Source organism: Carassius gibelio, chromosome B20 (assembly GCF_023724105.1).
Source record: "Carassius gibelio isolate Cgi1373 ecotype wild population from Czech Republic chromosome B20, carGib1.2-hapl.c, whole genome shotgun sequence".
Classification (NCBI taxonomy): Eukaryota; Metazoa; Chordata; class Actinopteri; order Cypriniformes; family Cyprinidae; genus Carassius; species Carassius gibelio.
Window position 1 is genome coordinate 1,686,653 of NC_068415.1, and position 27,723 is coordinate 1,714,375.

General features: G+C 35.7%; 1 long non-coding RNA gene across 2 annotated transcripts; it reads left to right on the forward strand.

The window, feature by feature from the left end:
• The first annotated feature begins 22,623 nt into the window (after positions 1-22,623).
• LOC127984030 (uncharacterized) lies at positions 22,624-27,013 on the forward strand. Of its 2 annotated transcripts, XR_008160528.1 has the most exons (6): positions 22,624-22,756; positions 22,956-23,023; positions 23,819-24,005; positions 24,084-24,221; positions 26,334-26,351; positions 26,858-27,013. It is a non-coding gene; the product is annotated as an uncharacterized LOC127984030 (long non-coding RNA). The 2 variants fall into 2 exon arrangements; XR_008160527.1 differs by lacking the exons at positions 23,819-24,005; positions 24,084-24,221.
• The last annotated feature ends 710 nt before the right edge of the window (positions 27,014-27,723 follow it).

Genomic DNA, 27,723 nt, shown 5'->3' on the forward strand with positions numbered 1-27,723 from the left:
CGAATCATTTGAGTCAGTTCGGGAGTTCAGAGCGGGATAGCGAATCATTTAAATCAGTTTGGGTTTCACGAATCATAGCTGTATATGGATAGGCATTTTAAACTAATTTAGTAGCTAGTTCTAATTATGTTTTCCATGCGTGTTTAGGTGTGATATGTGAACTCATATTTTTTGTTTTAATGATGTGCCTTTTAACAGTATCAAGTATATTCAAAAACTAAACAAATCGTGCCTAAAAAGTGCCCGCATTTAGGCTAATGTAAAGTTACATGATGAAGTCATACTAGTGCGTGTGGCGCGTGCGCAGTTTGAGTGCGTTCTTTCACTGCATTATTCGGTGTATTCAAATGCTTTACATGAATGCATGTGAATGATCACAAAATTCAAGATATGGGGGTTAGAAAATGTATATATTTATATCATTTTATGTAGTTAATCAATATCACACGAAGAGTGCCATTTCAGTTTTTCTCCAAAAATCAGCATGATTAAAATGTGATATTAAGTTACTACAAACAATAATTTAATTACAAATACAAAATGTTGCAGAATAATGTGATATATGAATGAATATATTATATTATGAATAGTTTTAAAATGAAAACAACAGTAATAGATATTATAAATATATCTTTTGCATCTCAAAATATCAGGTGATTTTGGGGGTGAGATGTGTCATTGTTGTGAGTTTATCATGTATGCAGGTGAAGTATTTGATCTAATGATGGTCTTGTTTTTCCAGCGTTCCCGTCGAGACTTTATGGAAAGACTTCTTCCACATGATTTTGAATCCAGGACTAAAGTCTTCAGAGCTGGTTTTGTCTGAGCTCATCAGTATTGTGAGGAACAGCTTATGAAGATATTGTCATGTGTAAAATAATAACAGCAGCAGTGCATATGAATGGTTGGATATAAAATTAATGTTTTACATTGCTTTTTATACACATTTAATAAACAATTTTTGCAACATAATCTTGAGTGTTTTCTAAAAATATTAATGCAGAAAATCTCAATTTAATCTCATTAAAGTTACAGTCATCTAATAGATGATAGTTATTAATGACTAATGAGAGGATGTTGCATGTAATAAAGTGTGACACTATACAATAACAACAGTTTTTGATTAAAAACAAAAGCTGCTTAATGCATAAATAAAATAGTAAACATAATTTAAAATACATTTCCTTCTATTAAGAAAATGGTCAAATATTATTTACAAAATAACTTAAACTTAATTCAAATAAACATAATAAAACCTTCCGCTAGATGGTGTCATGAAATCTAAGTTGTTGTTATTCCACTTATTTTTATTTAATTATTATAAATTATTTGACCTCTTTGAATCCCCATTATTTATTTAATGTTGCTCTGGAAACCTGAAAATCTAAATACTAATCACCCTAATTCAACACATTCAGCTATTTGACAATTAATTGCATGAATCACCCTTAAAGCAGTAATTATTAATAATTATTTATTATTTATTATTAAATTAATTCACACTCTCTTTTCATGATTGCACTTCACAACAACAGCTTGTTAATTTACATGAATTAAATCTAAAAATAGCAGTGAGCATCATGTGCTATAAAATACAACAGTAACAATAAAACCCACAGAAGAGGTGGGAGTTCAAAGTAGGAATCTTTATATTACCAAACTGCAGGGAGAGGAAGAGTAGATATAAGTCATGATCTGCAAGATTAATCTCAATCTGATGTGATCCCACCACCTCAGAGAAAACCAGTGGAGAACTAAGCCAATAGTAGCGCTGGCGTGTTATTTGGTGTCAGTTTGGGAGTTCCAAACGGGATCGAGGATCATTTGAGTCAGTATGGGAGTTCGGAGCGTGATCGCGAATCATTTGAATCCGTTCGAGAGTTCGTAGCGTGTTCGCGAATCATTTCAGTCAGTTCGGGAGTTCAGAGCGGGATAGTGAATCATTTGAATCCGTTCGAGAGTTCGTAGCGGGTCCGCGGATCATTTGAGTCATTTCGGGGATCGCGAATCATTTGAGTCAGAATGGCAGTTCGGAGCGTGATCGCGAATCATTTGAATCCGTTCGAGAGTTCGTAGAGCAGGGATCCTCAAATCTGGACCTCGAGATCCACTTTCCTGCAGAGTTTAGCGCTAACCCTAATCAACACACCTGAGCATGCTAATCAGTGTCAATCAATGTCTTTGGGATCATTCGAAAATGGCAGACAGGTGACTTTATCAGGGTTGGAGCTAAACTCTGCAGTGCATTGGACCTCCAGGGTAAGATTTGAGGAAGGGGGTCGTAGAGGGTCCAAGGATCATTTGAATCAGTTTGGGGTTCGCGAATCATTTGAGTCAGTTTGGGAGTTCGCGAATCATTTGAGTCAGTTTGGGAGTTCGGAGCGGGATCGCGAATCATTTGAATCCGTTCGAGAGTTCTTAGCGGGTCCGCGGATCATTTGAATCAGTTTGGGGTTCGCGAATCATTTGAGTCAGTTCGGGAGTTCGGAGCGGGATAGCGAATCAATTGAATCAGTTTGGGTTTCGCGAATCATAGCTGTATATGGATAGGCATTTTAAACTAATTTAGTAGCTAGTTTTAATTATGTTTTCCACGCGTGTTTATGTGTGATATGTGAACTCATATTTTTTGTTTTAATGATGTGCCTTTTAACAGTATCAAGTATATTCAAAAACTAAACAAATCGTGCCTAAAAAGTGCCCGCATCTAGGCTAATGTAAAGTTACATGATGAAGTCATACTAGTGCGTGTGGCGCGTGTGCAGTTTGAGTGCGTTCTTTCACTGCATTATTCGGTGTATTCAAATGTATTTATGAATGCACGTGAATGATCACAAGATTCAAGATATGGGGGTTAGAAAATGTATATATTTATATCATTTTATGTAGTTAATCAATATCACACGAAGAGTGCCATTTCAGTTTTTCTCCAAAAATCAGAATGATTAAAATGTGATATTAAGATACTACAAACAGTAATTTAATTACAAATACAAAATGTTGCAGAATAATGTGATATATGAATGAATATTTATATTATGAATAGTTTTAAAATGAAAACAACAGTAATAGATATTATAAATATATCTTTTGCATCTCAAAATATCAGGTGATTTTGGGGGTGAGATGTGTCATTGTTGTGAGTTTATCATGTATGCAGGTGAAGTATTTGATCTAGTGATGGTCTTGTTTTTCCAGCGTTCCCGTCGAGTCTTTATGGAAAGACTTCTTCCACATGATTTTGAATCCAGGACTAAAGTCTTCAGAGCTGGTTTTGTCTGAGCTCATCAGTATTGTGAGGAACAGCTTATGAAGATATTGTCATGTGTAAAATAATAACAGCAGCAGTGCATATGAATGGTTGGATTTAAAATTAATGTTTTACATTGCTTTTTATACACATTTAATAAACAATTTTCGCAACATAATCTTGAGTGTTTTCTTAAATAATAATAGAAATGAAGAAAATCTCAATTTAATCTCATTAAAGTTACAGTCATCTAATAGATGATAGTTATTAATGACTAATGAGAGGATGTTGCATGTAATAAAGTGTGACACTATACAATAACAACAGTTTTATGTTTTACGCTTAATGCATAAATAAAATAGTAAACATAATTTAAAATACATTTCCTTCTATTAAGAAAATGGTCAAATATTATTTACAAAATAAATTAAACTTAATTCAAATAAACATAATAAAACCTTCCACTAGATGGTGTCATGAAATCTAAGTTGCCGTTATTCCACTTATTTTTATTTACTTATTATAAATTATTTGACCTCTTTGAATCCCCATTATTTATTTAATGTTGCTCTGGAAACCTGAAAATCTAAATACTAATCATCCTAATTCAACACATTCAGCTATTTGACAATTAATTGCATGAATCACCCTTAAAGCAGTAATTATTAATAATTATATATTATTAAATTAATTCACACTCTCTTTTCATGATTGCACTTCACAACAACAGCTTGTTAATTAACATGAATTAAATCTAAAAATAGCAGTGAGCATCATGTGCTATAAAATACAACAGTAACAATAAAACCCACAGAAGAAGTGGGAGTTCAAAGGAGGAATCTTTATATCACCAAACTGCAGGGAGAGGAAGAGTAGATATAAGTCATGATCTGCAAGATTAATCACAATATGATGTGATCCCACCACCTCAGAGAAAACCAGTGGAGAACTAAAACAATAGTTCGGAGCGGAGTTCGGAGCGGTTTCGCGAATCATTTGAGTCAGTTTCGGGATTGCGAATCATTTGAGTCAGTATGGGTGTTCGGAGCGTGATCGCGAATCATTTGTATCCGTTCGAGAGTTCGTAGCGGGTCCGCGGATCATCTCAATCAGTTTGTGGATCGCGAATCATGTGAGTCAGTTCGGGAGTTCGGAGCGGGATCACGAATCATTTGATTCCTGTTCGTAGCGGGTCCGCGGATCATTTGAGTCAGTTCGGGGATCGCGAATCATTTGAGTCAGAATGGGAGTCCGGAGCGTGATCGCGAATAATTTGAATCCGTTCGAGAGTTCGTAGCGGGTCCGCGGATCATCTCAATCAGTTTGTGGATCGCGAATCATGTGAGTCAGAATGGGAGTCCGGAGCGTGATCGCGAATCATTTGAATCCGTTCGAGAGTTCGTAGCGGGTCCGCGGATCATCTATATCAGTTTGTGGATCGCGAATCATTTGAGTCAGTTCGGGAGTTCAGAGCGGGATAGCGAATCATTTAAATCAGTTTGGGTTTCACGAATCATAGCTGTATATGGATAGGCATTTTAAACTAATTTAGTAGCTAGTTCTAATTATGTTTTCCATGCGTGTTTAGGTGTGATATGTGAACTCATATTTTTTGTTTTAATGATGTGCCTTTTAACAGTATCAAGTATATTCAAAAACTAAACAAATCGTGCCTAAAAAGTGCCCGCATTTAGGCTAATGTAAAGTTACATGATGAAGTCATACTAGTGCGTGTGGCGCGTGCGCAGTTTGAGTGCGTTCTTTCACTGCATTATTCGGTGTATTCCAATGCTTTACATGAATGCATGTGAATGATCACAAAATTCAAGATATGGGGGTTAGAAAATGTATATATTTATATCATTTTATGTAGTTAATCAATATCACACGAAGAGTGCCATTTCAGTTTTTCTCCAAAAATCAGCATGATTAAAATGTGATATTAAGTTACTACAAACAATAATTTAATTACAAATACAAAATGTTGCAGAATAATGTGATATATGAATGAATATATTATATTATGAATAGTTTTAAAATAAAAACAACAGTAATAGATATTATAAATATATCTTTTGCATCTCAAAATATCAGGTGATTTTGGGGGTGAGATGTGTCATTGTTGTGAGTTTATCATGTATGCAGGTGAAGTATTTGATCTAGTGATGGTCTTGTTTTTCCAGCGTTCCCGTCGAGTCTTTATGGAAAGACTTCTTCCACATGATTTTGTATCCAGGACTAAAGTCTTCAGAGCTGGTTTTGTCTGAGCTCATCAGTATTGTGAGGAACAGCTTATGAAGATATTGTGATGTGTAAAATAATAACAGTAGCAGTGCATATGAATGGTTGGATATAAAATTAATGTTTTACATTGCTTTTTATACACATTTAATAAACAATTTTTGCAACATAATCTTGAGTGTTTTCTAAAAATATTAATGCAGAAAATCTCAATTTAATCTCATTAAAGTTACAGTCATCTAATAGATGATAGTTATTAATGACTAATGAGAGGATGTTGCATGTAATAAAGTGTGACACTATACAATAACAACAGTTTTTGATTAAAAACAAAAGCTGCTTAATGCATAAATAAAATAGTAAACATAATTTAAAATACATTTCCTTCTATTAAGAAAATGGTCAAATATTATTTACAAAATAACTTAAACTTAATTCAAATAAACATAATAAAACCTTCCGCTAGATGGTGTCATGAAATCTAAGTTGTTGTTATTCCACTTATTTTTATTTAATTATTATAAATTATTTGACCTCTTTGAATCCCCATTATTTATTTAATGTTGCTCTGGAAACCTGAAAATCTAAATACTAATCACCCTAATTCAACACATTCAGCTATTTGACAATTAATTGCATGAATCACCCTTAAAGCAGTAATTATTAATAATTATTTATTATTTATTATTAAATTAATTCACACTCTCTTTTCATGATTGCACTTCACAACAACAGCTTGTTAATTTACATGAATTAAATCTAAAAATAGCAGTGAGCATCATGTGCTATAAAATACAACAGTAACAATAAAACCCACAGAAGAGGTGGGAGTTCAAAGTAGGAATCTTTATATTACCAAACTGCAGGGAGAGGAAGAGTAGATATAAGTCATGATCTGCAAGATTAATCTCAATCTGATGTGATCCCACCACCTCAGAGAAAACCAGTGGAGAACTAAGCCAATAGTAGCGCTGGCGTGTTTTTTGGTGTCAGTTTGGGAGTTCCAAACGGGATCGAGGATCATTTGAGTCAGTATGGGAGTTCGGAGCGTGATCGCGAATCATTTGAATCCGTTCGAGAGTTCGTAGCGGGTCCGCGGATCATTTGAGTCATTTGGGGTATCGCGAATCATTTGAGTCAGTATGGGAGTTCGGAGCGTGATCGCGAATCATTTGAATCCGTTCGAGAGTTCGTAGCGGGTCCGCGGATCATTTGAATCAGTTTGGGTTCGCGAATCATTTGAGTCAGTTTGGGAGTTCGGAGCGGGATCGCGAATCATTTGAATCCGTTCGAGAGTTCGTAGCGGGTCCGCGGATCATTTGAGTCATTTCGGGTATCGCGAATCATTTGAGTCAGTATGGGAGTTCGGAGCGTGATCGCGAATCATTTGAATCCGTTCGAGAGTTCGTAGCGGGTCCGCGGATCATTTGAGTCATTTCGGGTATCGCGAATCATTTGAGTCAGTATGGGAGTTCGGAGCGGGATCGCGAATCATTTGAATCCGTTCGAGAGTTCGTAGCGGGTCCGCGGATCATTTGAATCAGTTTGGGGTTCGCGAATCATTTGAGTCAGTTTGGGAGTTCGGAGCAGGATCGCTAATTATTTGAATCCGTTCGAGAGTTCGTAGAGTGTTCGCGAATCATTTGAGTCAGTTCGGGAGTTCGGAGCGGGATCGCGAATCATTTGAATCGGTTTGGGTTTCGCGAATCATAGCTGTATATGGATAGGCATTTTAAACTAATTTAGTAGCTAGTTCTAATTATGTTTTCCACGCGTGTTTATGTGTGATATGTGAACTCGTATTTTTTGTTTTAATGATGTGCCTTTTAACAGTATCAAGTATATTCAAAAACTAAACAAATCGTGCCTAAAAAGTGCCCGCATTTAGGCTAATGTAAAGTTACATGATGAAGTCATACTAGTGCGTGTGGCGCGTGTGCAGTTTGAGTGCGTTCTTTCACTGCATTATTCGGTGTATTCAAATGCATTTATGAATGCACGTGAATGATCACAAGATTCAAGATATTGGGGTTAGAAAATGTATATATTTATATAATCTTATGTAGTTAATCAATATCACACGAAGAGTGCCATTTCAGTTTTTCTCCAAAAATCAGCATGATTAAAATGTGATATTAAGTTACTACAAACAATAATTTAATTACAAATACAAAATGTTGCAGAATAATGTGATATATGAATGAATATATTATATTATGAATAGTTTTAAAATAAAAACAACAGTAATAGATATTATAAATATATCTTTTGCATCTCAAAATATCAGGTGATTTTGGGGGTGAGATGTGTCATTGTTGTGAGTTTATCATGTATGCAGGTGAAGTATTTGATCTAGTGATGGTCTTGTTTTTCCAGCGTTCCCGTTGAGTCTTTATGGAATGACTTCTTCCACATGATTTTGAATCCAGGACTAAAGTCTTCAGAGCTGGTTTTGTCTGAGCTCATCAGTATTGTGAGGAACAGCTTATGAAGATATTGTCATGTGTAAAATAATAACAGCAGCAGTGCATATGAATGGTTGGATATAAAATTCATGTTTTACATAGCTTTTTATACACATTTAATAAACAATTTTCACAACATAATCTTCTGTGTTTTCTTAATTAATAATAGAAATGAAGAAAATCTCAATTTAATCTCATTAAAGTTACAGTCATCTAATAGATGATAGTTATTAATGACTAATGAGAGGATGTTGCATGTAATAAAGTGTGACACTATACAATAACAACAGTTTTTGATTAAAAACAAAAGCTGCTTAATGCATAATTAAAATAGTAAACATAATTTAAAATACATTTCCTTCTATTAAGAAAATGGTCAAATATTATTTACAAAATAACTTAAACTTAATTCAAATAAACATAATAAAACCTTCCACTAGATGGTGTCATGAAATCTAAGTTGCCGTTATTCCACTTATTTTTATTTACTTATTATAAATTATTTGACCTCTTTGAATCCCCATTATTTATTTAATGTTGCTCTGGAAACCTGAAAATCTAAATACTAATCATCCTAATTCAACACATTCAGCTATTTGACAATTAATTGCATGAATCACCCTTAAAGCAGTAATTATTAATAATTATATATTATTAAATTAATTCACACTCTCTTTTCATGATTGCACTTCACAACAACAGCTTGTTAATTAACATGAATTAAATCTAAAAATAGCAGTGAGGATCATGTGCTATAAAATACAACAGTAACAATAAAACCCACAGAAGAAGTGGGAGTTCAAAGGAGGAATCTTTATATCACCAAACTGCAGGGAGAGGAAGAGTAGATATAAGTCATGATCTGCAAGATTAATCACAATATGATGTGATCCCACCACCTCAGAGAAAACCAGTGGAGAACTAAAACAATAGTTCGGAGCGGAGTTCGGAGCGGTTTCGCGAATCATTTGAGTCAGTTTCGGGATTGCGAATCATTTGAGTCAGTATGGGTGTTCGGAGCGTGATCGCGAATCATTTGTATCCGTTCGAGAGTTCGTAGCGGGTCCGCGGATCATCTCAATCAGTTTGTGGATCGCGAATCATGTGAGTCAGTTCGGGAGTTCGGAGCGGGATCACGAATCATTTGATTCCTGTTCGTAGCGGGTCCGCGGATCATTTGAGTCAGTTCGGGGATCGCGAATCATTTGAGTCAGAATGGGAGTCCGGAGCGTGATCGCGAATAATTTGAATCCGTTCGAGAGTTCGTAGCGGGTCCGCGGATCATCTCAATCAGTTTGTGGATCGCGAATCATGTGAGTCAGTTTGGGAGTTCGGAGCGTGATCGCGAATCATTTGAGTCAGTTTCGGGATCGGGAATCATTTGAGTCAGTATGGGAGTTCAGAGCATGATCGCGAATCATTTGAATCCGTTCGACAGTTCGTAGCGGGTCCGCGGATCATTTGAGTCAGTTCGGGGATCGCGAATCATTTGAGTCAGAATGGGAGTCCGGAGCGTGATCGCGAATCATTTGAATCCGTTCGAGAGTTCGTAGCGGGTCCGCGGATCATCTATATCAGTTTGTGGATCGCGAATCATTTGAGTCAGTTCGGGAGTTCAGAGCGGGATAGCGAATCATTTAAATCAGTTTGGGTTTCACGAATCATAGCTGTATATGGATAGGCATTTTAAACTAATTTAGTAGCTAGTTCTAATTATGTTTTCCATGCGTGTTTAGGTGTGATATGTGAACTCATATTTTTTGTTTTAATGATGTGCCTTTTAACAGTATCAAGTATATTCAAAAACTAAACAAATCGTGCCTAAAAAGTGCCCGCATTTAGGCTAATGTAAAGTTACATGATGAAGTCATACTAGTGCGTGTGGCGCGTGCGCAGTTTGAGTGCGTTCTTTCACTGCATTATTCGGTGTATTCAAATGCTTTACATGAATGCATGTGAATGATCACAAAATTCAAGATATGGGGGTTAGAAAATGTATATATTTATATCATTTTATGTAGTTAATCAATATCACACGAAGAGTGCCATTTCAGTTTTTCTCCAAAAATCAGCATGATTAAAATGTGATATTAAGTTACTACAAACAATAATTTAATTACAAATACAAAATGTTGCAGAATAATGTGATATATGAATGAATATATTATATTATGAATAGTTTTAAAATGAAAACAACAGTAATAGATATTATAAATATATCTTTTGCATCTCAAAATATCAGGTGATTTTGGGGGTGAGATGTGTCATTGTTGTGAGTTTATCATGTATGCAGGTGAAGTATTTGATCTAGTGATGGTCTTGTTTTTCCAGCGTTCCCGTCGAGACTTTATGGAAAGACTTCTTCCACATGATTTTGAATCCAGGACTAAAGTCTTCAGAGCTGGTTTTGTCTGAGCTCATCAGTATTGTGAGGAACAGCTTATGAAGATATTGTCATGTGTAAAATAATAACAGCAGCAGTGCATATGAATGGTTGGATATAAAATTAATGTTTTACATTGCTTTTTATACACATTTAATAAACAATTTTTGCAACATAATCTTGAGTGTTTTCTAAAAATATTAATGCAGAAAATCTCAATTTAATCTCATTAAAGTTACAGTCATCTAATAGATGATAGTTATTAATGACTAATGAGAGGATGTTGCATGTAATAAAGTGTGACACTATACAATAACAACAGTTTTTGATTAAAAACAAAAGCTGCTTAATGCATAAATAAAATAGTAAACATAATTTAAAATACATTTCCTTCTATTAAGAAAATGGTCAAATATTATTTACAAAATAACTTAAACTTAATTCAAATAAACATAATAAAACCTTCCGCTAGATGGTGTCATGAAATCTAAGTTGTTGTTATTCCACTTATTTTTATTTAATTATTATAAATTATTTGACCTCTTTGAATCCCCATTATTTATTTAATGTTGCTCTGGAAACCTGAAAATCTAAATACTAATCACCCTAATTCAACACATTCAGCTATTTGACAATTAATTGCATGAATCACCCTTAAAGCAGTAATTATTAATAATTATTTATTATTTATTATTAAATTAATTCACACTCTCTTTTCATGATTGCACTTCACAACAACAGCTTGTTAATTTACATGAATTAAATCTAAAAATAGCAGTGAGCATCATGTGCTATAAAATACAACAGTAACAATAAAACCCACAGAAGAGGTGGGAGTTCAAAGTAGGAATCTTTATATTACCAAACTGCAGGGAGAGGAAGAGTAGATATAAGTCATGATCTGCAAGATTAATCTCAATCTGATGTGATCCCACCACCTCAGAGAAAACCAGTGGAGAACTAAGCCAATAGTAGCGCTGGCGTGTTTTTTGGTGTCAGTTTGGGAGTTCCAAACGGGATCGAGGATCATTTGAGTCAGTATGGGAGTTCGGAGCGTGATCGCGAATCATTTGAATCCGTTCGAGAGTTCGTAGCGGGTCCGCGGATCATTTGAGTCATTTGGGGTATCGCGAATCATTTGAGTCAGTATGGGAGTTCGGAGCGTGATCGCGAATCATTTGAATCCGTTCGAGAGTTCGTAGCGGGTCCGCGGATCATTTGAATCAGTTTGGGTTCGCGAATCATTTGAGTCAGTTTGGGAGTTCGGAGCGGGATCGCGAATCATTTGAATCCGTTCGAGAGTTCGTAGCGGGTCCGCGGATCATTTGAGTCATTTCGGGTATCGCGAATCATTTGAGTCAGTATGGGAGTTCGGAGCGGGATCGCAAATCATTTGAATCCGTTCGAGAGTTCGTAGCGGGTCCGCGGATCATTTGAGTCATTTCGGGTATCGCGAATCATTTGAGTCAGTATGGGAGTTCGGAGCGGGATCGCGAATCATTTGAATCCGTTCGAGAGTTCGTAGCGGGTCCGCGGATCATTTGAATCAGTTTGGGGTTCGCGAATCATTTGAGTCAGTTTGGGAGTTCGGAGCAGGATCGCTAATTATTTGAATCCGTTCGAGAGTTCGTAGAGTGTTCGCGAATCATTTGAGTCAGTTCGGGAGTTCGGAGCGGGATAGCGAATCATTTGAATCGGTTTGGGTTTCGCGAATCATAGCTGTATATGGATAGGCATTTTAAACTAATTTAGTAGCTAGTTCTAATTATGTTTTCCACGCGTGTTTATGTGTGATATGTGAACTCGTATTTTTTGTTTTAATGATGTGCCTTTTAACAGTATCAAGTATATTCAAAAACTAAACAAATCGTGCCTAAAAAGTGCCCGCATTTAGGCTAATGTAAAGTTACATGATGAAGTCATACTAGTGCGTGTGGCGCGTGTGCAGTTTGAGTGCGTTCTTTCACTGCATTATTCGGTGTATTCAAATGCATTTATGAATGCACGTGAATGATCACAAGATTCAAGATATTGGGGTTAGAAAATGTATATATTTATATAATCTTATGTAGTTAATCAATATCACACGAAGAGTGCCATTTCAGTTTTTCTCCAAAAATCAGCATGATTAAAATGTGATATTAAGTTACTACAAACAATAATTTAATTACAAATACAAAATGTTGCAGAATAATGTGATATATGAATGAATATATTATATTATGAATAGTTTTAAAATAAAAACAACAGTAATAGATATTATAAATATATCTTTTGCATCTCAAAATATCAGGTGATTTTGGGGGTGAGATGTGTCATTGTTGTGAGTTTATCATGTATGCAGGTGAAGTATTTGATCTAGTGATGGTCTTGTTTTTCCAGCGTTCCCGTTGAGTCTTTATGGAATGACTTCTTCCACATGATTTTGAATCCAGGACTAAAGTCTTCAGAGCTGGTTTTGTCTGAGCTCATCAGTATTGTGAGGAACAGCTTATGAAGATATTGTCATGTGTAAAATAATAACAGCAGCAGTGCATATGAATGGTTGGATATAAAATTCATGTTTTACATAGCTTTTTATACACATTTAATAAACAATTTTCACAACATAATCTTCTGTGTTTTCTTAATTAATAATAGAAATGAAGAAAATCTCAATTTAATCTCATTAAAGTTACAGTCATCTAATAGATGATAGTTATTAATGACTAATGAGAGGATGTTGCATGTAATAAAGTGTGACACTATACAATAACAACAGTTTTTGATTAAAAACAAAAGCTGCTTAATGCATAATTAAAATAGTAAACATAATTTAAAATACATTTCCTTCTATTAAGAAAATGGTCAAATATTATTTACAAAATAACTTAAACTTAATTCAAATAAACATAATAAAACCTTCCACTAGATGGTGTCATGAAATCTAAGTTGCCGTTATTCCACTTATTTTTATTTACTTATTATAAATTATTTGACCTCTTTGAATCCCCATTATTTATTTAATGTTGCTCTGGAAACCTGAAAATCTAAATACTAATCATCCTAATTCAACACATTCAGCTATTTGACAATTAATTGCATGAATCACCCTTAAAGCAGTAATTATTAATAATTATATATTATTAAATTAATTCACACTCTCTTTTCATGATTGCACTTCACAACAACAGCTTGTTAATTAACATGAATTAAATCTAAAAATAGCAGTGAGGATCATGTGCTATAAAATACAACAGTAACAATAAAACCCACAGAAGAAGTGGGAGTTCAAAGGAGGAATCTTTATATCACCAAACTGCAGGGAGAGGAAGAGTAGATATAAGTCATGATCTGCAAGATTAATCACAATATGATGTGATCCCACCACCTCAGAGAAAACCAGTGGAGAACTAAAACAATAGTTCGGAGCGGAGTTCGGAGCGGTTTCGCGAATCATTTGAGTCAGTTTTGGGATTGCGAATCATTTGAGTCAGTATGGGTGTTCGGAGCGTGATCGCGAATCATTTGTATCCGTTCGAGAGTTCGTAGCGGGTCCGCGGATCATCTCAATCAGTTTGTGGATCGCGAATCATGTGAGTCAGTTCGGGAGTTCGGAGCGGGATCACGAATCATTTGATTCCTGTTCGTAGCGGGTCCGCGGATCATTTGAGTCAGTTCGGGGATCGCGAATCATTTGAGTCAGAATGGGAGTCCGGAGCGTGATCGCGAATAATTTGAATCCGTTCGAGAGTTCGTAGCGGGTCCGCGGATCATCTCAATCAGTTTGTGGATCGCGAATCATGTGAGTCAGTTTGGGAGTTCGGAGCGTGATCGCGAATCATTTGAGTCAGTTTCGGGATCGGGAATCATTTGAGTCAGTATGGGAGTTCAGAGCATGATCGCGAATCATTTGAATCCGTTCGACAGTTCGTAGCGGGTCCGCGGATCATTTGAGTCAGTTCGGGGATCGCGAATCATTTGAGTCAGAATGGGAGTCCGGAGCGTGATCGCGAATCATTTGAATCCGTTCGAGAGTTCGTAGCGGGTCCGCGGATCATCTATATCAGTTTGTGGATCGCGAATCATTTGAGTCAGTTCGGGAGTTCAGAGCGGGATAGCGAATCATTTAAATCAGTTTGGGTTTCACGAATCATAGCTGTATATGGATAGGCATTTTAAACTAATTTAGTAGCTAGTTCTAATTATGTTTTCCATGCGTGTTTAGGTGTGATATGTGAACTCATATTTTTTGTTTTAATGATGTGCCTTTTAACAGTATCAAGTATATTCAAAAACTAAACAAATCGTGCCTAAAAAGTGCCCGCATTTAGGCTAATGTAAAGTTACATGATGAAGTCATACTAGTGCGTGTGGCGCGTGCGCAGTTTGAGTGCGTTCTTTCACTGCATTATTCGGTGTATTCAAATGCTTTACATGAATGCATGTGAATGATCACAAAATTCAAGATATGGGGGTTAGAAAATGTATATATTTATATCATTTTATGTAGTTAATCAATATCACACGAAGAGTGCCATTTCAGTTTTTCTCCAAAAATCAGCATGATTAAAATGTGATATTAAGTTACTACAAACAATAATTTAATTACAAATACAAAATGTTGCAGAATAATGTGATATATGAATGAATATATTATATTATGAATAGTTTTAAAATGAAAACAACAGTAATAGATATTATAAATATATCTTTTGCATCTCAAAATATCAGGTGATTTTGGGGGTGAGATGTGTCATTGTTGTGAGTTTATCATGTATGCAGGTGAAGTATTTGATCTAGTGATGGTCTTGTTTTTCCAGCGTTCCCGTCGAGACTTTATGGAAAGACTTCTTCCACATGATTTTGAATCCAGGACTAAAGTCTTCAGAGCTGGTTTTGTCTGAGCTCATCAGTATTGTGAGGAACAGCTTATGAAGATATTGTCATGTGTAAAATAATAACAGCAGCAGTGCATATGAATGGTTGGATATAAAATTAATGTTTTACATTGCTTTTTATACACATTTAATAAACAATTTTTGCAACATAATCTTGAGTGTTTTCTAAAAATATTAATGCAGAAAATCTCAATTTAATCTCATTAAAGTTACAGTCATCTAATAGATGATAGTTATTAATGACTAATGAGAGGATGTTGCATGTAATAAAGTGTGACACTATACAATAACAACAGTTTTTGATTAAAAACAAAAGCTGCTTAATGCATAAATAAAATAGTAAACATAATTTAAAATACATTTCCTTCTATTAAGAAAATGGTCAAATATTATTTACAAAATAACTTAAACTTAATTCAAATAAACATAATAAAACCTTCCGCTAGATGGTGTCATGAAATCTAAGTTGTTGTTATTCCACTTATTTTTATTTAATTATTATAAATTATTTGACCTCTTTGAATCCCCATTATTTATTTAATGTTGCTCTGGAAACCCGAAAATCTAAATACTAATCACCCTAATTCAACACATTCAGCTATTTGACAATTAATTGCATGAATCACCCTTAAAGCAGTAATTATTAATAATTATTTATTATTTATTATTAAATTAATTCACACTCTCTTTTCATGATTGCACTTCACAACAACAGCTTGTTAATTTACATGAATTAAATCTAAAAATAGCAGTGAGCATCATGTGCTATAAAATACAACAGTAACAATAAAACCCACAGAAGAGGTGGGAGTTCAAAGTAGGAATCTTTATATTACCAAACTGCAGGGAGAGGAAGAGTAGATATAAGTCATGATCTGCAAGATTAATCTCAATCTGATGTGATCCCACCACCTCAGAGAAAACCAGTGGAGAACTAAGCCAATAGTAGCGCTGGCGTGTTTTTTGGTGTCAGTTTGGGAGTTCCAAACGGGATCGAGGATCATTTGAGTCAGTATGGGAGTTCGGAGCGTGATCGCGAATCATTTGAATCCGTTCGAGAGTTCGTAGCGGGTCCGCGGATCATTTGAGTCATTTGGGGTATCGCGAATCATTTGAGTCAGTATGGGAGTTCGGAGCGTGATCGCGAATCATTTGAATCCGTTCGAGAGTTCGTAGCGGGTCCGCGGATCATTTGAATCAGTTTGGGTTCGCGAATCATTTGAGTCAGTTTGGGAGTTCGGAGCGGGATCGCGAATCATTTGAATCCGTTCGAGAGTTCGTAGCGGGTCCGCGGATCATTTGAGTCATTTCGGGTATCGCGAATCATTTGAGTCAGTATGGGAGTTCGGAGCGGGATCGCAAATCATTTGAATCCGTTCGAGAGTTCGTAGCGGGTCCGCGGATCATTTGAGTCATTTCGGGTATCGCGAATCATTTGAGTCAGTATGGGAGTTCGGAGCGGGATCGCGAATCATTTGAATCCGTTCGAGAGTTCGTAGCGGGTCCGCGGATCATTTGAATCAGTTTGGGGTTCGCGAATCATTTGAGTCAGTTTGGGAGTTCGGAGCAGGATCGCTAATTATTTGAATCCGTTCGAGAGTTCGTAGAGTGTTCGCGAATCATTTGAGTCAGTTCGGGAGTTCGGAGCGGGATAGCGAATCATTTGAATCGGTTTGGGTTTCGCGAATCATAGCTGTATATGGATAGGCATTTTAAACTAATTTAGTAGCTAGTTCTAATTATGTTTTCCACGCGTGTTTATGTGTGATATGTGAACTCGTATTTTTTGTTTTAATGATGTGCCTTTTAACAGTATCAAGTATATTCAAAAACTAAACAAATCGTGCCTAAAAAGTGCCCGCATTTAGGCTAATGTAAAGTTACATGATGAAGTCATACTAGTGCGTGTGGCGCGTGTGCAGTTTGAGTGCGTTCTTTCACTGCATTATTCGGTGTATTCAAATGCATTTATGAATGCACGTGAATGATCACAAGATTCAAGATATTGGGGTTAGAAAATGTATATATTTATATAATCTTATGTAGTTAATCAATATCACACGAAGAGTGCCATTTCAGTTTTTCTCCAAAAATCAGCATGATTAAAATGTGATATTAAGTTACTACAAACAATAATTTAATTACAAATACAAAATGTTGCAGAATAATGTGATATATGAATGAATATATTATATTATGAATAGTTTTAAAATAAAAACAACAGTAATAGATATTATAAATATATCTTTTGCATCTCAAAATATCAGGTGATTTTGGGGGTGAGATGTGTCATTGTTGTGAGTTTATCATGTATGCAGGTGAAGTATTTGATCTAGTGATGGTCTTGTTTTTCCAGCGTTCCCGTTGAGTCTTTATGGAATGACTTCTTCCACATGATTTTGAATCCAGGACTAAAGTCTTCAGAGCTGGTTTTGTCTGAGCTCATCAGTATTGTGAGGAACAGCTTATGAAGATATTGTCATGTGTAAAATAATAACAGCAGCAGTGCATATGAATGGTTGGATATAAAATTCATGTTTTACATAGCTTTTTATACACATTTAATAAACAATTTTCACAACATAATCTTCTGTGTTTTCTTAATTAATAATAGAAATGAAGAAAATCTCAATTTAATCTCATTAAAGTTACAGTCATCTAATAGATGATAGTTATTAATGACTAATGAGAGGATGTTGCATGTAATAAAGTGTGACACTATACAATAACAACAGTTTTTGATTAAAAACAAAAGCTGCTTAATGCATAATTAAAATAGTAAACATAATTTAAAATACATTTCCTTCTATTAAGAAAATGGTCAAATATTATTTACAAAATAACTTAAACTTAATTCAAATAAACATAATAAAACCTTCCACTAGATGGTGTCATGAAATCTAAGTTGCCGTTATTCCACTTATTTTTATTTACTTATTATAAATTATTTGACCTCTTTGAATCCCCATTATTTATTTAATGTTGCTCTGGAAACCTGAAAATCTAAATACTAATCATCCTAATTCAACACATTCAGCTATTTGACAATTAATTGCATGAATCACCCTTAAAGCAGTAATTATTAATAATTATATATTATTAAATTAATTCACACTCTCTTTTCATGATTGCACTTCACAACAACAGCTTGTTAATTAACATGAATTAAATCTAAAAATAGCAGTGAGGATCATGTGCTATAAAATACAACAGTAACAATAAAACCCACAGAAGAAGTGGGAGTTCAAAGGAGGAATCTTTATATCACCAAACTGCAGGGAGAGGAAGAGTAGATATAAGTCATGATCTGCAAGATTAATCACAATATGATGTGATCCCACCACCTCAGAGAAAACCAGTGGAGAACTAAAACAATAGTTCGGAGCGGAGTTCGGAGCGGTTTCGCGAATCATTTGAGTCAGTTTCGGGATTGCGAATCATTTGAGTCAGTATGGGTGTTCGGAGCGTGATCGCGAATCATTTGTATCCGTTCGAGAGTTCGTAGCGGGTCCGCGGATCATCTCAATCAGTTTGTGGATCGCGAATCATGTGAGTCAGTTCGGGAGTTCGGAGCGGGATCACGAATCATTTGATTCCTGTTCGTAGCGGGTCCGCGGATCATTTGAGTCAGTTCGGGGATCGCGAATCATTTGAGTCAGAATGGGAGTCCGGAGCGTGATCGCGAATAATTTGAATCCGTTCGAGAGTTCGTAGCGGGTCCGCGGATCATCTCAATCAGTTTGTGGATCGCGAATCATGTGAGTCAGTTTGGGAGTTCGGAGCGTGATCGCGAATCATTTGAGTCAGTTTCGGGATCGGGAATCATTTGAGTCAGTATGGGAGTTCAGAGCATGATCGCGAATCATTTGAATCCGTTCGACAGTTCGTAGCGGGTCCGCGGATCATTTGAGTCAGTTCGGGGATCGCGAATCATTTGAGTCAGAATGGGAGTCCGGAGCGTGATCGCGAATCATTTGAATCCGTTCGAGAGTTCGTAGCGGGTCCGCGGATCATCTATATCAGTTTGTGGATCGCGAATCATTTGAGTCAGTTCGGGAGTTCAGAGCGGGATAGCGAATCATTTAAATCAGTTTGGGTTTCACGAATCATAGCTGTATATGGATAGGCATTTTAAACTAATTTAGTAGCTAGTTCTAATTATGTTTTCCATGCGTGTTTAGGTGTGATATGTGAACTCATATTTTTTGTTTTAATGATGTGCCTTTTAACAGTATCAAGTATATTCAAAAACTAAACAAATCGTGCCTAAAAAGTGCCCGCATTTAGGCTAATGTAAAGTTACATGATGAAGTCATACTAGTGCGTGTGGCGCGTGTGCAGTTTGAGTGCGTTCTTTCACTGCATTATTCGGTGTATTCAAATGCTTTACATGAATGCATGTGAATGATCACAAAATTCAAGATATGGGGGTTAGAAAATGTATATATTTATATCATTTTATGTAGTTAATCAATATCACACGAAGAGTGCCATTTCAGTTTTTCTCCAAAAATCAGCATGATTAAAATGTGATATTAAGTTACTACAAACAATAATTTAATTACAAATACAAAATGTTGCAGAATAATGTGATATATGAATGAATATATTATATTATGAATAGTTTTAAAATGAAAACAACAGTAATAGATATTATAAATATATCTTTTGCATCTCAAAATATCAGGTGATTTTGGGGGTGAGATGTGTCATTGTTGTGAGTTTATCATGTATGCAGGTGAAGTATTTGATCTAATGATGGTCTTGTTTTTCCAGCGTTCCCGTCGAGACTTTATGGAAAGACTTCTTCCACATGATTTTGAATCCAGGACTAAAGTCTTCAGAGCTGGTTTTGTCTGAGCTCATCAGTATTGTGAGGAACAGCTTATGAAGATATTGTCATGTGTAAAATAATAACAGCAGCAGTGCATATGAATGGTTGGATATAAAATTAATGTTTTACATTGCTTTTTATACACATTTAATAAACAATTTTTGCAACATAATCTTGAGTGTTTTCTAAAAATATTAATGCAGAAAATCTCAATTTAATCTCATTAAAGTTACAGTCATCTAATAGATGATAGTTATTAATGACTAATGAGAGGATGTTGCATGTAATAAAGTGTGACACTATACAATAACAACAGTTTTTGATTAAAAACAAAAGCTGCTTAATGCATAAATAAAATAGTAAACATAATTTAAAATACATTTCCTTCTATTAAGAAAATGGTCAAATATTATTTACAAAATAACTTAAACTTAATTCAAATAAACATAATAAAACCTTCCGCTAGATGGTGTCATGAAATCTAAGTTGTTGTTATTCCACTTATTTTTATTTAATTATTATAAATTATTTGACCTCTTTGAATCCCCATTATTTATTTAATGTTGCTCTGGAAACCTGAAAATCTAAATACTAATCACCCTAATTCAACACATTCAGCTATTTGACAATTAATTGCATGAATCACCCTTAAAGCAGTAATTATTAATAATTATTTATTATTTATTATTAAATTAATTCACACTCTCTTTTCATGATTGCACTTCACAACAACAGCTTGTTAATTTACATGAATTAAATCTAAAAATAGCAGTGAGCATCATGTGCTATAAAATACAACAGTAACAATAAAACCCACAGAAGAAGTGGGAGTTCAAAGGAGGAATCTTTATATTACCAAACTGCAGGGAGAGGAAGAGTAGATATAAGTCATGATCTGCAAGATTAATCTCAATCTGATGTGATCCCACCACCTCAGAGAAAACCAGTGGAGAACTAAGCCAATAGTAGCGCTGGCGTGTTTTTTGGTGTCAGTTTGGGAGTTCCAAACGGGATCGAGGATCATTTGAGTCAGTATGGGAGTTCGGAGCGTGATCGCGAATCATTCCCAGACAGCAAGCCAACATTGAATAAACATTGTTTTTCCATCTGAATCATCATTATGGTTGATATTGAAATTTCAATGCAAAATAAATGTTGAATCACCATTACCATATCGATGAAAACCTGATGTTATTAATGTTGATGGCAACAATATTGGAACAACATTGATCTATAGTTATCTTTATGATTGATTAAGCATTGATATTTGGTTACCGCGGTTGATCCCTTAATGTGTTGAAAAGTTATTGATTTATAGTGGACAGAGAAACGATGCGGTTGTTGAAAAGTCATCGAAATATAGTTGACCGGGAAATATGATTGAAAAAGCATCGAAATATAGTTGACCGGGAAATATGATTGAAAATCCATCGATTTTTGGTTGACCGGGAGATCAACGGGTGGTATACCCAACGTACTGCACCGGACACAGCTCATTTCTGGACCCTTGGCACAAGTGTACAGGTAAGCTTGCTTAATGTTCGATATGAACCCGGACAGCACAGGCACGCGGTGTGTTTTTATACAGTCTGTGGGCAGCTGAAGAGACTGGCTCATTTTCAAATAATGTTACCGTTAACTTGTTTAGACAACGGTCACGGTAAATTAATGTTAAAGCCTTGCGTTTCCAGCAGTTTCTCGGAGGGAAAATGTAAAAGCGGTTTATTAAAGAGAAGTCCTGACTGCTTTATCGTCGTGTTTTTCACTGTTTTACAGGCTGCCAGAAAGAATCCGTCTCTATAGTGAGTGATTATTGAATGAGGCTGTACATTATAAATGTAATGTTTTAACTCGAGATGTTTGTTTGTGTGAATGCTGTGTGTGCGGTGAGTTCTGCGCGAGCGGGGAGCAGAGTTGCCATGGAAACGGGGCGTCAACACAAAAAACGTTACTGGCAAGCAGTAATCTCCGTCTCTCGCTGCGGTTTACGCTGTTTTAGGTAAGTTTAGTCGCTAAAATCACACAAATATGATATACAAATGTTCCTGACACGTTTCTTACTTGTTATTGACATATTTCAACTAAATTTATTTTATAGAAATGGTTTAGTGTCTTCGAAAAAGTCCGTTAGCGTCTTAGCAGTTTTCAGGTAGGCTAACTCTATAGATTTAGCTCTTGTTGATGAAACTCTGGGCTTTAAATCAAATCTTCGTGTGTGTATGAGATATTTTGATGGCTCTGAATGTTTTGCTGTTGATTTGTCAGTGTATTTTTTTTTGGAAAAGGCTGATTTACTGAATCGATGACGTCACTTACACTGAGAGTGTAATTGGCTGAAAACAAGTTCACATGAGTTTTGATATTTCATGATAAACAGATATTAGTACAAATTGTTCTGTGATTTCAGGATGAGAGAAAGAAACTCTACAGAACAAAGTGAAACTCCAAGATTTTTGAAAAGAAAATTGGTGAAATATATTCTGAAAAAGGCATATTAATGTATTTCATGAGCTTCTTCAGTTCACCTGTATTTCTAAGTCAGTATCTCCCTTCAGAAATGTGGCTGAAGGGAGATACTGACTTAGAAATACAGGTGAACTCAAAAAGCTCATGAAATACTCATGAAAGAAGCTCATGAAATACATTAATATGCCTTTTTCAGAATATATTTCACCAATTTTAAGAAGTCCCTGACATCAAAACGTAAGTCACACTCAACCTAAAACTAAAAATATAGATTCCGTTATTTTAAGATTATGTTATTAGTAGTAGAATTTGTATATCACATATGTTGTTGTTATATATATTATTCTGTCTTTTATCTGCATTTTACCTCTGCTTTATCTTGTTTCCTTCTAATGAACCTGGAACTGCAGAGTAAATATTGTTGTCTCTGTGTCAGATGGCTTGTTTTGTTCCTGGACTCTTCAGTGATGATGAGCAGAGTCTGAGTGAACCTGCTGTCAGACAGTAAGTACCCTGAGTACCCTGGGGTTTCAGTCAGGGCCTTCAGTAAACAACTGAATCAAACAAAATCCTTAATGGTTAATAGTTACTAGTTAATATATTATTAATCACTTATAAATCATTGAAATGTCAACATTGTACTATTATCTCAATAAACATTATAAATAATTTACAAAGCTTTCTGCACCCCCTAATCTAAAGTGTAAACTACTCATCAGTTGTACTCATCGGCTTTCATTTGCTTGTGGATGTTTGCATCGCAAGTGATACAGCATTGTACTTGCACAACTATTTTACTTCATTTTAATACCGCGCAACATATTTTGCAAGTAACTTCATTGCCCTTTGTCGAAATTGGTCTTTTCGCTCGCTTCATTTGGCTTGCTCAGCTAAATATGTCTGTAGGCGTGTGGTTGCGTGTGTCAATGCGCCCAGTTAACACACACGCACGTGCCTGAGGTGTCTGTCGTTGCTAGGCATCCATCAGCTGGGATCTCCGTTACAACAAGGACATTTCAGTAAAGGATTTCCACCACTGAAAAACCCTTGCTGTAACTCTGGTACAGGATTCATTTTCGAAGAAAAGTAAAACAAACCCTGCAGTGTTTTTGTGCACCCCGTTTTTCAAAAACAACGGGGAATTTCACCCCGAAGGAAGCTGATTGAGTCGGTTCTAGTCACATGACCTGGTGTGCTTGCTTTTTTTTCTTGGTGGAAGCTGTGCATTTGTTTAGCTAACAAATATTAAAAATGTATTCAAAATGGTGTACAATTGTTTAATTATGTCATCCTGGTTAGGGTTGGGCCGATAGACGATTCCATCGTCCATCGCCGATGGCTGATAGACATCACGATGCTGCGCCGGCAAACAGCGTCATGAGCTCCAGTATCTCGTGCCTGCATCCGTTGTCATGCAACAGAGAAGTTGCGTCTATGGACAGTTGTGAACGCGCTGACAGCTGGTTGCCCAGGCTTTGGGTTAAAGGTAATACTGTTGTAAGTAGTGTTCATTTTCTTGTACAGACCAATAATTTCTCTTCATTAGATCTCAATGTGTCACCAGGAGCGACCGGTATTTGGTCCTGTTGTTTTTTTCTCAAAAACCAGCAGCCGCTGACTTGCATTTAAGAATCACCAAGGGCAACGGTTTCACCTAAAACACCTTTACTGTTCTACTGCAAAAACCTTGGATGACCTGAGGGTGAGTAAATTAACAGCAAATTTTCATTTTGGGGTGAACCATCCCTTTAAATGCAGAGTAAATTTCCCTACATGCTCAGTAAAAGTAATCAGCCAATACACTGGTGACGGGAATGACGACGCCCAAAGCAGCAGAACTGTACAAATGCTGGACATCCACACACCGCACCACAGTATTATCAACTAGCGATTGACCAATAGTGGATTTTACCGATACTGATAGCTAGGTTGGACCACACTGGCCAATATATCAAATTTGTCAACCAATAGTTTTTAAAATGGATACTGAATGAAAACTAAAATAGAGCTTTACTATTAAAAAAAAAATCAGTAAAAGTACTGAACCATACTTTGTAAATGAATAAAAATGTAATATTAATATTAATTATTATATTGATCATTAAAGTTATTTCATAGATTACCAATGTAAAAAAAAAACTTTAAAATGTAAAAAGGAAACCTATTAGTAATAGTAATGAACACACTCTAACAAGGAACAATACTTCTGCCAAATCGAACTGAATCGTTTTAAACGGTTCGCATCTCCAATACGCGTTAATCCACAAATGACTTAAACTGTTAACTTTTTTAATTTGGCTAACACTCCCTCTGAGTTAAAACAAACCAATATCCCGGAGTAATTCATTTACGCTAACAGTACACTGACTGAACTGCTGTGAAGAGAGAACTGAAGATGAACACCAAGCCGAGACAGATAAGAAGAATCGATGAGCTGATGATACTGTGCATGTGTGATTCAGCGTGAAGCAGACTGACACACAGAGTGCCTGAACCAAACTGATTCTTTTGGTGATTGATTCTGAACTGATTCTGTGCTAGTGTTATGAGCGCAGGTAAACCGAAGGCCATTACGTCGAGGGCAAAAGAACCGGTGAATCGTTTTCTTCAACCGGTTTATTGAATCGAACTGACCGAAAGAACTACTGGTGATCCGAAAACCGATGCAACCGGTTCTTCACTTGTGAACGAGTCAGTCTATTGTTCGTTATCTGTCTCGGCTCTGTGTTCATCTTCAGTTCTCTCTTCATAGCAGTTCAGTCAGTGTACTGTTTGAGTTGGTTAACCAACACAGTGCTGCATTCACTGAAATTGATTTTCATTTTACCAATATGTCAAAATCTGCCAAAAGTACTTCGTGGTTGTCTTCTATGTTATAAAGTTAGCAAAAACTCAGAGTCCAGACTATTAGAGTCTTCCAGTCTTCATAATAGAAACATCTTGCGGCACGAATGTATCAATACAAATATAACATCTCCAGTTATTTAGCTGAGCATCAATTGTACGTAAGTACAATAAGTTTAATTTAATAAGAGGCGATCTAGAGTTGAAATGTTTTATTTTTTATTATTTTTTTATCAAGTGATCAAAGTGTTTGTTGTCGCTGCGATCCGTGGCCCGGATGCTGTGTACAGTCTGCACTGTATAAGGTCTGCACTCGGACACGCGCTTCAATCCGTTGTGGAGACCAGACGGTGTATTCGTTCCGGTGAAATTACTAAACATAAATATACACAAACGTATCCCTGTCTGATATACAACAACTGATAAACATAATCAGTTTTGATAAATACATTAAAAAAAAACATACGAGTGTGGTTTAAAACCCAAACCCGGACCTCTGACACGCTAGGCAAAAGTTCTACCACTGAAACATTTGAGCTGACAAACAGATATATTGTAGCTTGATATTCACTATAGGAAGAAAGTGCAGCATAAAAAATAGCATATTTTAGCATTAAAATCTCTTACACATTTATGGTGATCTGAGAGGGCGGGGGAGTCCAGTTAATGGGGCGTAATTCATTAGCTTTAATGAGAATTTTATATTTTATAGGCCTACATTAAAGTGTATTTTGTTTCTTATATTTTACATTTATTTCTTGAATGCTACTATAACATCAACTGTAGCTGAAAAGAATAAACCACTGTATATTTAATTTGTATATTATGTTGTTTATATACTCTGTTTTTATATTTTTCATAACAGATTGGTTACCGGAATACATATGTATAAAGTACAGTCACACTGTATGATTGTGAATTTTAATTGCTGTTTTTAACAGAGATTTTTGTCTTTTCTGTTCTTTTACAGATCACTATTGCACACCAAGTAAGCAAAACAACATTTTTGATTTCATTTTATTTTATTTCTGCAAACAACTTGCACCACTTGCAATTGGTTTTCCAGCCCAAAACCTCGTCAAAAACTGAATGCAATGGTTTTTGTCTATGATTATTTTGTCAAAGCATCTTTTGTCTATGGTAACTCTAATCTACATTAACTATTTAATTAGTATCCAGTTATTTATATTAAATTTGTGGTGTTAACAACTACTTCTGAACTAATAAAATAATAAACATACATTTTTTTGAGTCAATTGGCCTCATACATTTTCCTTATGAAAGAGGTCACTGCAAGCTAATCCTTTTTGCCTCCCTTTAATTCGAATACATCCATGAACAGGCAGTTTTGAAAAGTGCTTTGAATATAGGGGAAATATGATCTAGCCTACAACACTACTGCTCTTACTGCACTACTGAATTAGTTCAAGTATATGTTCTGTTTAACTTAAATGCTATATTTTTTTTGCATTGTGATTTTATCTTCTGTTTTAGATGCTCTTACTCAGCAGATGGGGACAGCTACCATCACCCAATTTTCACCCAAAAGTGGCTGCGCTATGCGCCAGACCGGGGCAGGAGGGACTGGGCGACAACTTATGCAGGCATCAGATGACAGTGAAGTGTAAATAAAGAGTAGAGATGCTAATAAACAGGAATTTGATTTTAAATAGTGTGGTGTGTTCTGTGTTTTATACAAGATTTAAAATGTTCCATTAATTTTTAACATCCTGGCTGTAGATAAAGCAGGCTATTTAATTTATGGCATTACATTTAAAATTAACATTTAAAAACGATTGAAATTCCATTGAAATCACGTTGATCCTTAGTTCAGTTGAAATTTCAACATTGTTTCAATATTCCTGATAATTGAAATAGCATTGAAATTCCGTTGATCTATGGACAGAATTTCAACATTGTTTCAATATTAAATCAGGGTGCAAAATGATGTTGAATCAACATCAGAGTTCGATGTTGATTCAATGACTTAACGTTGACAACGGAATGTTGATTCAGCATAGTTTCAATGACTGTTTGCTATCTGGGTTTGAATCCGTTCGAGAGTTCGTAGCGGGTCCGCGGATCATTTGAGTCATTTGGGGTATCGCGAATCATTTGAGTCAGTATGGGAGTTCGGAGCGTGATCGCGAATCATTTGAATCCGTTCGAGAGTTCGTAGCGGGTCCGCGGATCATTTGAATCAGTTTGGGTTCGCGAATCATTTGAGTCAGTTTGGGAGTTCGGAGCGTGATCGCAAATCATTTGAATCCGTTCGAGAGTTCGTAGCGGGTCCGCGGATCATTTGAGTCATTTCGGGTATCGCGAATCATTTGAGTCAGTATGGGAGTTCGGAGCGGGAT